The sequence below is a fragment of the Mustela nigripes genome, chromosome 9 (genome assembly GCF_022355385.1).
Source record: "Mustela nigripes isolate SB6536 chromosome 9, MUSNIG.SB6536, whole genome shotgun sequence".
In the NCBI taxonomy this organism is placed as follows: domain Eukaryota; kingdom Metazoa; phylum Chordata; class Mammalia; order Carnivora; family Mustelidae; genus Mustela; species Mustela nigripes.
In genome coordinates this window covers 566,542-579,205 of record NC_081565.1, presented here as the reverse complement: position 1 = coordinate 579,205, position 12,664 = coordinate 566,542, and positions in this window count along the sequence as shown.

The following is a 12,664-nucleotide window of genomic DNA, read 5'->3' as shown; positions in this document are numbered from 1 at the left end:
AGGTGGGTTGAGCCTCTGCCTTCGGCTCAGGTCATGATCTCAGGGTCCTGGGATCGAGTCCTGCATCAGGCTCTCTGCTCAGCGGGGAGTCTGCTTCCCTTCCTCTCTCTCTGCCTGCCTCTCTGCCTGCTTGTGGTCTCTGTCTGTCAAATAAATAAATAAAATCCTTAAAAAAAAAAAAAAAAAGATTGTGTTGACTCTAGAGACCAGTTGGGGGAGAACCGCCATCTTAACAATATTGAGCTTTCCAGTCCCCAGACCTGGAGCTGCTCAGGCTCCCAAGTCTCCAGTTTCCTTGGAGACGAGCTGTGTGGCTCAGTGTGCACGCCTTGCACTCTCTGTCTTCCGCGCATTCCGGAGTACTTCGTTCTCGCCATGCCATTGCACACGCAGTAGTGTCCAGTCACGCCCACGCTCTCCACTAACTGTCTATGAAAACAACATAGAGGGGCTCCTGGGTGGCTCAGTGGGTTGAGCCTCTGCCTTTGGCTCGGGTCATGATCTCAGGGTCCTGGGATCGAGTCCCGCGTCGGGCTCTCTGCTCAGCAGGGAGCCTGCTTCCTCCTCTCTCTCTCCGCCTGCCTCTCTGTCTACTTGTGATCTCTCTCTGTCAAATGAATAAATAAAATCTGAAAACGAAACAAAACAGAATCTTGTATATTGGTCTTGAATCGTGTGATCCTGTGAGACTTATCAGTCTGTTTTATTTTGTTTTCTCAGTGCAGGCTTTTTCAGGTGCTCAACATGTGGAATCATGTTTCTGCAAATAAAGGCAGTTTGCTTCTTCCTTCCCAATCTCTATGCCTTTTATTTCTGTTTCTTGCCTCACTGTAGTCCCTGGAACTTCCTAGTACAATGTTGACCAGAAATGGTATTCCTGTTCCTAGGGGCAAAGCATTGAATCTTTTACCAGTAAGCAGGATGTTGGCTGTAGGGCTTTCTGTAGTGTTCTTTGTCAGCGTGAGGTTTCCTTCTACTCTTTGAGTGTTCAGAGTTTTATGAATGCGTTGGATCTTGTCAGATGTGTTCACCTATTGAGGGGATCATGTGATTTATGTTCTTTAATTTCTTTCTTTCTTTCTTTCTGAGAGAGCATGTGTGCACCTGTGGGGATCCATCTCATGACCCTGAGATCATGACTTACACCAAAATCAAGAGTCGTACACTTAACCAATATCACCCCTATTTTATTGACTTTTAGATGTTAAACCAACCTTGAATTGCAGGAATAAATCCCATTTGGTCATGGGGTATAATCATTTTTATATGTTGCTTGATTCCGTTTGCTAATATTTTGTCCAGGACTTTTGCATCTGTATTTATGAGGGATATTGCTCTGAAGTTTTATTTTCTTGTGATGTCTTTGTCTGGCTTTGGTACAGCATAGTTGTGACAGTTTTCTGCTAATGCCATAACAAGTTACCACAAACATAGTGACTTCAAACAACACAAATTTATTATCTTACAGTTCTTGAGGTCAGAAGTCCAAATTGAATCAAAGTAGGCTAAAATGAAGGTATCAGCAAGGCTGCATTTCTTTCTGGAGGCTTTGGGAGAAGTTGGTCTGCTTGTTTTTTCCTCCTTGGTGAGGCTGCATTCCTTGCTTCTTGGTGGCTGTCCCATTCCCTGACCAGTATCACTGCATCTCTGTGACCTTTCTCATCTCCTTCTGAACACAGCCAAGAATATTTCTTTGCTTTTAAGGACTCACTCCACTAGATTGGTCCCATCTGGATAATCCAGGATACTCTCTCCATCTCAAGGTCTGTCTTCTTAATTAAATCTGCAAACTCTGCAAGTCAGTTTTCATAATGTATGGCTTTCTAGGAATTTCTGGGAGTTCATCCAATTCACACAAGTTGTCCAGTTTTATTGGCGTAGTTTTCCCAGTGTCCCCTTATATTCCTTGTGAAAAAGACCGTTTCAGTTTGTGTTTATGCTTTGTCTAGTGTACCCTTCTCTCTGTACTCTCAGATCCTAGCCTCTCATTTTGGATCTCTTTATAAGCTGATATACATCCAAATTCATCCAAATTCCAGTCTTTTCCGTTTCTGCAAAAACCGTTGTACGCCTGGTTCATGTAACTTGACTACATTGAAGCTGTCGTTTACCTTGGGGCATATTGACATCTTGGCAATATTAAGTCTTCCAATCCATGAACATGGGATTTCTTTCCAGTTATTTAGGTCTTCTTAATTTCTTTCAGCAGTGTTTTGTACGTAGCAAATAAGTTCAGTGAGTTTTGGTGGATATGGAATTCTTGGTTGACGGTTCTTTCCTCTTAGCTCTTTAACAATGTCATACCATCACTGTCCACGTTTCCACATCTGACAAGTGTCTGACAAGAAGTTAGTTGTCACTTCACTGCCTGTCCCAGCACAGAAGCCCTTCTTCTCTTGCTGCCTTCAGGTTTTCTCCTCGTCTTGGATTCTCACCATCTTCTCTCTGATAGGTCTAGGTGTGGCTCTCACTGAGCTTCTTTCTCTGAGGTGTGGATGAATATTTTGCGTCCAGTTTGGGAATTTGGGGTCCGTGTTTCCTCGGATATTTTTTTTCTGTTTCTTCTTCTTTTGCCTCTGCGTCTCCCATCATATGCACTTTTCAACTCCTGATAATGTCTCGTAGGCCAGTAAGGCTCTATTTTACTTTATTCCTTTTTTGTTTCTTCAGAATGGATAATTTCTGTTGATCTGTCTTCAAAGTCAGTGATTATTTCTTATGGCTTTTCAAGTCTGCTGTTGATCCCTTGAGAGGATTAAAAAATAGGCTGTTAAAAGATGTCTACTATATTGTTTCTTTTTTCTTTTTTAAAAAGATTTTATTTATTTATTTGACAGAGAGAGACACAGTGAGAGAGGGAACACGAGCAGGGAGAGTGGGAGAGGGAGAAGCAGGCTTCCCGCTGAGCAGGGAGCCCAATACGGGGCTCCATCCTAGGACTTTGGGGTCATGGCCTGAGCCTAAGGCAGACGTCTGCTTAACTGACTGAGCCCCCCAACTACCTGCAAAATAGACTTTTTTTTTTTTTTTGTTAGAGCAGTTTTAGGTTCACAGCAAAATTGGGAAGAATGTAGAGGTTTCCTGGATATGCCTTGTGCTTCCAGCCTCCCCCACTGTGAACATCTGCCTCCCCAGCAGTGCGTTTGATACTGTTGTGCACCCTGTGCTGACAGGTCGTTATCGCTCAGGCTCCACGGCTTGTGTTCGAGTCCACTCTTGATGTTATATTTAATGAGATCTCACTGATCATTTCTTTCTTTCATGGATTCTGCCTTTGATTTTGAATCTCAGAGTCATTGTCAAACCCACGCTTATCTGGATTTCCTCATTGCAGAAGTTCTGTAGTTTTGCACTTTACATATAAGCCTGAAGTCCATTTTCAGCTTTTTAGAAAGATTTTATTTATTTATTTTGAGAGACAGAGAGAGCACAAGTGAGGGGAGGGCCGAGGGCGGGGGTGAGGGAGGCTCCCTACTGAGTGTGGAGACCCGTGCGGGGCTCCATCCCAGGCCCCAAGATCATGACCTGAGCCGAAGTCAGAGGCTTCACTGACTGAGCCCCCCAGACGCCTGTTTGGTTTATTTTTAACGAAGGGTCTAAGGTCTGCGTCTGGATTCATTTTTTGTGAATGTGAATATCCAGTTGTTCCGGCCCCGAATCTCAGGGACTGTTCGTTTCGGGGTCCGCGCTTGTTCGCGCCCGCTGTTCCATCGGGTTCTTTCTTCTTCCTCCTCCCGCTCGCCCTTGGCTCCCTTCCCCTGTTCCGCTCCCTCTTCCTCCTCCTCTGTCTTCCTCCTCCTCCTACTCGGTCTCCTCCTTCTCCTGTCTTCCAATTTTGTATCACAAAACCCTGTTGTTTTCAATCTTGGAAGTTTCAGAGCCAAAGCATCTTCTCTTTTTGAAGAATTGAAACATTTTGCAGACAGAATGGAAAGTGATGGAAATCTACAAAAATATTTGAAGATTCTAAAGGAAAGGACCAGTTCGTCTCTAGAAACGTCAGTGGCCGAGGTGAAGGAAGACACAGCAAAGCCCCCTTTCGAGAGTTGGGGGACTCTCTAAAGGGGACTGCACAGCTGTAGTGCACCTTGATTTTTTTTTTCTAAAAGTGATGGAATTGGTGACACGTTTTTTTCCCCCACGAATGTGCAAAATGTTGAGAACTTCTTTTTCCAGAATGACTTTTAGAACAGGGGGTCCGTTCTTTAAAACCCCCTCAGGGTCAGAAAGCTTCATCTTGTGAAGATGTGTCCAGAGTCCCTCAGGACCAAGTTGGATGACACATTTTGGGACCAAGTTGTAAAGGTATGAGAGTGATTTTGAGAGTGTCTTGAAGATGGTTTCATTGACATCACTGGATTACAGGTTTCACTTCTTAAGATGCCCCAAATCAAGGAAGCACTGTACTGTCCACGTCTTGGTGTCCACTGTGTGCTGGAGCTTTTTTTTTTCCCCTTAAGATTTATTTATTTATTTGAGGGAGAGACAGGGAGGGAGAAGTAGAGAGAATCTCAAGCTGACTCCCCGCTGAGCTCTGACACAGGCTCGATCCCACAACCCCGAGATCATGGCCTGAGCTGAAATCAAGAGCCGGATGCAAATATAAGTAAATAAATAAATAGATGCTTAACTGACTGAGCCACCCAGGTGCCCTTTTGTGCTGGGACTTTTGATAGCAAGCTGACATCCTGAATCCCAGATCCATGGAGGGCCAACTGTCCCTCTTTAGTGGATCTCTGTTTTGTTTTTTTTATGATTATTTATTTATTTGAGAGAGAGAGAGAGAGAGAGCGCACGGATGGAGAGGGAGAGGGCTCCCCACTGAGCATGGATCCTGACACGCGGCTTGCTCCCATGACCCCGGGATCATAACTTGAGCCAAAGGCAGACACTTAACCCACTGAGCCACCCGGGCACCCCTGGATCTCTGTTTTTATTAATAATCTCCTTTACAAAACTACGCATAGTTAAAAGATTTTTTAAATGTTCTTTTAGTAAGATTAGAATTCAAACACCGCACAGTTTACCTGTAAGGCTCAGAGTTCAATGGCTTTAGTCTACTCACGAAGTTGTGCAGCCATCACCATACTCTGATTTTAGAACGTTTTTATCTCAAAAACATTTTTCTTTTTCCTGTGCCCATTAGCACTCACTCCCCAGCCCTTCTACTCACCCCTCCACCCAGCCTTGGGCAGTTTGTTTAACTGGAATCATGCAATGTTGGTCCTTTTGTGTCTGGCTTCTTTTACGTAGCAGAATGTTTTCAAGCAAGTACCAGTGATTCATTCCTTTTTATGGCTGGACAATATACCATTGCATGGATATCCTACATTGTGTTTGTATCTTCATTTGTTTTTCCTACTTTTTTGGCTATTTTTAAAAAAAGATTTATTGATTTATTTTATTTTAAATATTTTATTTATTTATTTGACAGAGAGATCACAAGTAGGCAGAGAGGCAGGCAGAGAGAGGGGGAAGCAGGCTCCCTGCTGAGCAGAGAGCCCGATGCAGGGCTTGATCCCAGGACCCTGAGATCATGACCTGAGCCGAAGGCAGAGGCTTAACCCGCTGAGCCACCCAGGCGCCCCTATTGACTTATTTTAGAGCGAGAGAGACAGCATGTGAATGCAGGGGGAGGGCAGAGGGGCAGAATCTTCAAGCAGACTCCCCACTGAGCATGGAGCCCAACTTGGGGCTTGATTCCAAGACCATATGAGATCATGAACTGGAACCAAGAGTTGGACACCAAACTGACTGAGCAACGCTGGTGCCCCTCTGTTTTTGGCTATTATGAATAATGCTGCTGTGATGTTTTGCATACAGTTTCCTGTGTGGTCATGTGTTTAACTTTATCCTGGGTGTACACTGAGGCTCGGAAAAGAGTGATATATCCTGGGTCTTGGGGCAACACTGCTTTTAACATTCTAAGTAACTGACAAAGTATTTTCCATAGCAGTCCCGTTTTTCAAAATAACTTCTCTTTACTGATGTTCCCTGTTTGAAGAGTCATTTCCATCCTACTTTCCTTTAACTCTTTTGGGGTGCCTGGGGGGGCTCAGTTGTTAAGTGTCTGCCTTCGGCTCAGGTCATGATCTCAGAGTCCTGGGATGGAGCCTCCCATCAGGGTCCCTTCTCAGCGGGGAGCCTGCTTCTCTTGCCTCTGCCTCTGCCCGTTGCTTGCATGCCTGTGTGGGAAAGCCGCGCGTGCCCTCGTGCTCCCCAACATTTGGTGTCACCAAATGTCACGGTTCTTACTGTGGTTTTAACTCGCATCTCCTGGGTGATTGTGAAGTCCCGATTTGCTTCTCTTGCCCATTTTGGAGTGGGTTGTCTTTTTCTTACTGATTTGTAGAAGTCCTTTATAAATTCCGGGTGTGAACCTGTTGTTAATTCTGTGGGTGGCAAATATCCTCTCGTGCCCGGTAGGAGACGTCTTCTTCTCTCCTAACAGCATCCGAGGAAAGACGTCATGTGTGTATTGCTCTTCCCCTTTATGTTTCTTGCTTTTTTGGTGTTGTCTTTAAGAAAAGTGTCCTCACCCCCAGCGGCATGGGAGCTGATTGTGGCGGGAGCCACTTAGGAAGTGAGCTTGGAGGAAAGGATTCGGTTCATGCACATGCACGCGCACGCACCCATGCACGCGCTCGCAACCCACGTACACATGCACCCACGCGCACCCACGCGCACCTGCACACGCACACCCACGCGCGCACACGCACACCCACACACACACGCACACCCACGCACCCACACGCACATGCACACCCACACTCACGCTCACGCCTGCTGGAATTCTGAGTGGGATTGCAAGAACTCTGTAGATGAGTTTGGGCAGAGCCGACACCTTCACGGTACTGAGTTTTCCAGACCACGAGCATGATATAGTTCTTGTGTAATTTTGGCGGTTACAGATTTCTCCTAGCGACGTTCTGGAGTGTTCTGCTGGGAGGCTTCACACATCCTTCATTTTATGTTCTGTGATGCTACAGTAATGGTGTTCTTATTTATTTATTTGTGATCGTATTTTAAAGTCTTGTTTTTTGCACGTTAATGGCTAGGATGCGGAAATAGACTTGATTTTTGTCTCCTGACTGCACCGCACGACTGGCTGCTCACAGATCTGTCCCTACCAAGTGACACTGAGACAGCTTCCTCTTCTCACCTCTGACAGAGGAGAGACTGGGGGTCTTGGGGGCACAGCCTTCAATGCCTTAAGACTAGAACATTCTCCCGGGGAAGGCTGGCTCTCTGGACAGTCCGTGGTCGGATTTTCAGTTCTGAGGGCTCAGTGTCCAGGAGGAGGCATCAGCTGTAACCCGCACTGGCAACGCTGGGCCTGTGGCTGGGCCCGTGCCTGCACTCGCTGGAGTTTTCTGGGACTCCTTGTGACGCCAGCACCTACACCGGGGACGATAATTTTGTCGAATGAAACATTACCACTGAGACCTAACCTGTGTTTGGTGTGGTACCAGCCAGACATTTCTAGTGAAGAAAAAATAGGAAAGAAAAAAAAAAAGAAGACTAACACCCCCCAGAAGTTACTGAAACATGCTGGGTTTCAAAAGCATTATGCCAAGTGTCGGAAGCAACACCAAGAATGCACATCCCACACGACCCTTTTATATATGATTCTAGAACAGGCACAGCCGATCGTGGTGCCAGAAATCTGATTGGCAGTGATTGGGGCTTGAGCTGAGGAGGAATCGACTCGGGGTGGGGGGCATGGCAGAGCTTCGTGGGATGAGGGAACTATTCTGTGGATTTAGTCACACACCGACAGCGCCGGCCCTTACACACTCCAGATGGCGGCACTTTGTTGTGTATAAATTACGCCACAATAAAGTTGCCCGTTCAGAATAATGATAAACCTAACGATTTTCTTTCAGCTTAGAATAAAATGAAAAGAAGCCACCCACAGAAGGACACCGCAGGAAGCCTTGAGAAGGAGTCGTTCATTGACAACAGGACCTTGGCGAGCCAACGTGCTGAGTTCATCGTTACTTTCCTCCCCAGAAGGGAGAGGGAGGCGGAGCCGAAAGGACCCGGACCGTGGGCCTGAGCGCTGGGCACACCCGCGCACCACCCTTTCTCTGCGGGGCGGGCCTGGAGCCTTCCTGAGCCTCTGAAAGGGGCTGAAAGGGGCTCGCTCTCCTGCTGGCTACCCAAGCGTTGCACTGTTTGCCGGCTCCGTAGCGCGGGCTCTGCCGTGGAAAACAGGACCAGAGGGCACCCTTGACCTGGCCTCAGCAGACCCATCAGTACTCACGCGCCGTGTGCCAGCATCCTGCCTCTCGCGTAGGCTGGGCCCGGCTGGGAGCGCAGATGCCGGGGCAGCCCAAGGCTGGTTCTCTCCGCGCTCAGGCGCGCCCCCGTTCTCTCTCTGTTCCGTCCGTCGTTGGACAGTGTTAGTCCCTGGAAGGTCGTGCCACGCGGACTTCCAAGCCTACGGCGCTGCATGTGTTTGCGGCTGGGAGGACAAGACACAGCACGAAGCACCGACAGTTCTGCCTGATGGTAGGGCATGCGCTTTGGAGCAAACGGTCAGGAAAGGGTCCCTGAGGCGCGTTTGGTGCAGAAAGGTGTTGTTGTCGTTGTTTTAAGATTTTAGTTGTTTATTTGTCAGAGGGTGAGCAAGAGAGCGAGAGAGCACAAGCAGGGGGAGTGGCAGGCAGAGGGACAAGCAGCCTTGCTCACTGAGCAAACTAAGTAGTAAGTGATACAGGAAACAAAGGCAGAAGAAAAAATTAAAATTCCTCATGGCCCACTGACAAGTCCTTGAAGCAGGAGAGTGACCCTCCTCTAGGGACTCAGCTGCCTCCATGTAAATACTGTGCTGAGGGCAAAAGGCAATCCTAGCCTGACTCCCCTTCGTCTTCGCCCACGATCCTGTACGTCTACTTTAAAGTAAAAAAATTCCTTTGGACCTTTATCTCTAAAACCCCCAACATACGTTTTGTCAGTCATCCCCCAAGCCTATGGCCCACCAATAGCCATCTCCAGGGTCTCATGACTAAGGTTTTATTAGATGGTAATAAATGATCTTTTCCCCCAAAATAGCGAGCCCTCTCAATGTCCTGAAAATCTTGCTTCCAAAATCCCTTAGAGACTTATTCTACTCTTGACCACCCCCCTTCCCCGCTTGAGAGTATGTAACAGGCCGACCCTCATGACCCCCGTGCAGCTCTTTCTGCCCATGGGTCCTGTCCCCATGGTTTACAAAAATCACCTTTTTGCACCAAAGACATCTCAAGAATTCTTTCTTGGCCATAGGTTTTTTTTTTTTTTTTTTTTTTTTAAAGATTTTATTTATTTATTTGACAGACAGAGATCACAAGTAGGCAGAGAAGCAGGCAGAGAGAGAGAGGAGGAAGCAGGCTCCCCGCCGAGCAGAGAGCCTGACGTGGGGCTCGATCCCAGGACCCTGAGATCATGACCTGAGCTGAAGGCAGCGGCTTAACCCACTGAGCCACCCAGGCGCCCCTTGGCCATAGGTTTTGAACCCTAACGACTTTCCTACACCAGTAAGGAAGTATAATTTTTCTTTTGCCTTTGTTTCCTGTCACCTGACAACATGGCTCGGACGATGTTGATGTCACCAAGGCAGGCACCGACGGCCACCCACCTCCCCACCTCCAGATTACCAGCCTTTCTTTCTCTATGACCCCATTTAACCAGGGAGCTGCACTGACTAGAGACTACATTTCCCAGGCTCCCTTGCAGCGAGGCTGGTCATGTGACAACGCTCTAGCCAATGGGGTGTGAGCAGATGAGGCCGGCTCCTCTCCCGGGAAGTGATCCTGGAGCAGAGGCTCCAAGCGCTAGTTCTTCGCGTTTGTTGGCAGGAATGCGGACTTGACGGCCGCGGCCGCGGTCCGAGCCCTGTGGTCGAGACCCCGCAGAGCCCAGGGCATCGGAGGGGCCTGGCCGTTGAGGCCGCACCCCGCCCCGGACCACCCACTCCGACTTCTGCGCTGAGAGATACATTGTGTCTAGTTAAGGCCACTGCGGGCTTGGATTTTGTCCGATCTTGCTGGACGGTTCATGGGGTGTCTCGGGCTTGGTTTCCTTGGGGGCCCTTGTTCCCAGGGTGTTCGTGGGGAGGCCCACAGACCTGCAGAGCGGGTTTTATGCACTGGGGGAGCCCGGGCCAGGTGTGAACTGGGTCTCCAGCCCCCAGGCCTAAGCAGGCGGGAGTCAGAACAGACGCTCCCTCCTCTCACTTGCCCATTGTCACCACGTCCCCTGGAATGGGGTGCGGAGACAGCAGGGGTGTCAGCTCCAGTGCCAGCTCTACCCCCCCCCCAAGCCCTCTGCCGAGGCTCCAGGCTCTGGGCAGCGAGCTGGGCGCCCCCCCCCCCCCCCCCCCCCATGGCTGGTCTGAGACGTGATCTGGGTCCTGAAGTGTGACAGGCCCCGGGGGCCACGTCCACAGGGCTGCGACAGATCCTGGGTCCTGCTGCCCATCCGCTCGTTGTGGCCCCAGGGCCCTGGAGTGCCCCTCTTCCCTGCTGGGCCCAAGGGAGACCAGGACACCGCAGCCGGTCACTTGCCCGACCATGATGGGCTCGCTTCCCAGGCCCCGCCTCCTCTGGGGAACCACCACGGGGTCCGCTCACGTGCCCCTTCCGCAGACCTGGGGTGGCCTCCAGGGTGTCCTCAGCAGGCCGGGAGTGCACGCGTGGGCGCGGCGAACGGCCGGCGGGGTAGTGCTTGTCGGGGACCCTGGGACGCCGGGGCTTGTGGCGCAGTGCTCGCCGCGGCCGCAGGGCGGCAGCACAGCCCGCTCAGCGCCGTCCTGGGCCGGCGCCCGGGCTGGAGCTGGGCCCTCCCGGGGCCCCCTAGCGCGGGACGCCCCTCGCTACAGGCCCCACCCGCTGGGAACGCTCCCCGCAGCCTCCACTCGTGGGTTCTCTCCTGAGTCGGGGGGCGAGGTCGGGAAGGGGCAGAGGCTTACCGGGCGCCAAGAGCCAGACTCGCAGGGAGGGGGGCCTTTCCCCACCTCACCCCACCCCCGTAGTCCCTCGAACGCCGGGGCGGGGTGGCCGGCTGTTAGCTCGGCCCCCTCCCCAGTCTCACTGAGGCCCGGGATCCTCAGGCGCGCTTCTGGGGGACTCCCCCACCCCGTACCCCTCTCAGTGTCCAACCCTCCAGGCCTGGAGCAGGCGGGAGCGCCCGACCATCCGTCTCGGTTCAGACCCCGTCGAGCGGAGGGCGCACTGCGGCCCGCAAGCGCCTCTGCGGCCCGCAAGCGCCGTAGGGTCTGCGGGGGTGGGGTTGGGGGGGAGGGGGCTGCGCATCCCAGGCCGTGACCCCAGAACAGAGATGACAGCTGGTCTCTACCCCGGACACCCCGCGCCTGGCGAGTGGGTGCGCAGGATGGGCTTTTAGTTGAGAGCGGCGGGGGCAGCCCCCGTGCCCCCACACAACCCGGGCCTTTGTGCGTGCCCGCCCCCCATCCCGGGCCAAGGTCCCCACTGCCCAGCCCTGCGCCCCCCCTCCCAGTGCAGAACCGGCAACCTCCCCACGCCGGTTCCCCGCCCCCCCCCGTCCCCCCAGTTCGCTCCCCAGCCGCGCCCTCCAGCGGGACTCCCCCACCAGCGCCTCTCTCTTGCGCCTCTGCTGCCCCCCCCCCCTCCGGGGGGGGGGCAGCCTCCCCCTGCCCGCCGGTCCCCCACCTCCCTCCGCCTTCATTAGCATAGCAGCTGCTTGCCGAGCGGGGACCCGCGCGGAGGAAAGGGCAGAGGCCTCGAGAATGAATGGGGGCCATGGCTTTGGAGGGGGCAGGAGAAGAAAGACAGACAGACGCGCGCGGAGGGACGGCTCGACGTACAGCCAAGCAGAAGAATGCGCCCGACGAGGATGGAGGGGAGGGAGCGCTGGAGGGGGAGCAGGAAGCTGGGCCGCAGAGGCAAGTGTGCAGTGGGAGGTGGGGGAGGGCGGCCTCCAGAGACCCCAAGCCCCAGGAGGAGGCTGCGCTGGAGGCCTCCCGGAGGAGCTGTCTGGGAGGTTCCCAGACCTCCCACGGCCCCTCTCACCCAGGCCCTCAGGACCTGGGCCCTGCCTTTGTTCCCCAGCCGCCCCCTGGGTCCGGCGCCCTCTCCCTCCCGCCCCTCCAGGTGGACAGCCGCCTCTTGGAGCTGCAGGCTGCCTGTGTCTGCGCAGAGCCCCCAGACCTTCGGGGGTGGGAGCCAGAGGGCAGCCCCTTCCCTCTGCTTCTCCTAACCGCCCCCTCCCTGGTCCGGCCTCCAATCCTGCCCTCCCTCCTCTGGCAGGCTCTGTCCTGGCTCCCACGCCTGTTGACTTTAGACATCACTCTTTCTGGCTGACCATTTTCCTGCATTTCCTGGTCTCTCTCTGGCATCCATTCCAACAGTAAACACTTCCTGTGTCTGGCTGGGGTCAGGTCAGAGAGATAGACAGTTGGACAGGAGCTGCCATCACTCCTGACTGGGGGTGGTGGGGGAGGCCCTACCCTTGTCCGTCTGGCCTGTCTCCCCTTCTCCTTGGCAAGCACCCCAGGACTTCCCAGTGGCCCAGCCCCTGCCGACGGACCCCTCCGCCCTGGGTGTCCTCAGTGCTCCTGGCTGGGACCTGCACTTGGCCTCCACAGCGGACCTGTGGATCCTGGAGCCAGACAGAGGTGTAGGTCAGCTCTGACTTCTTT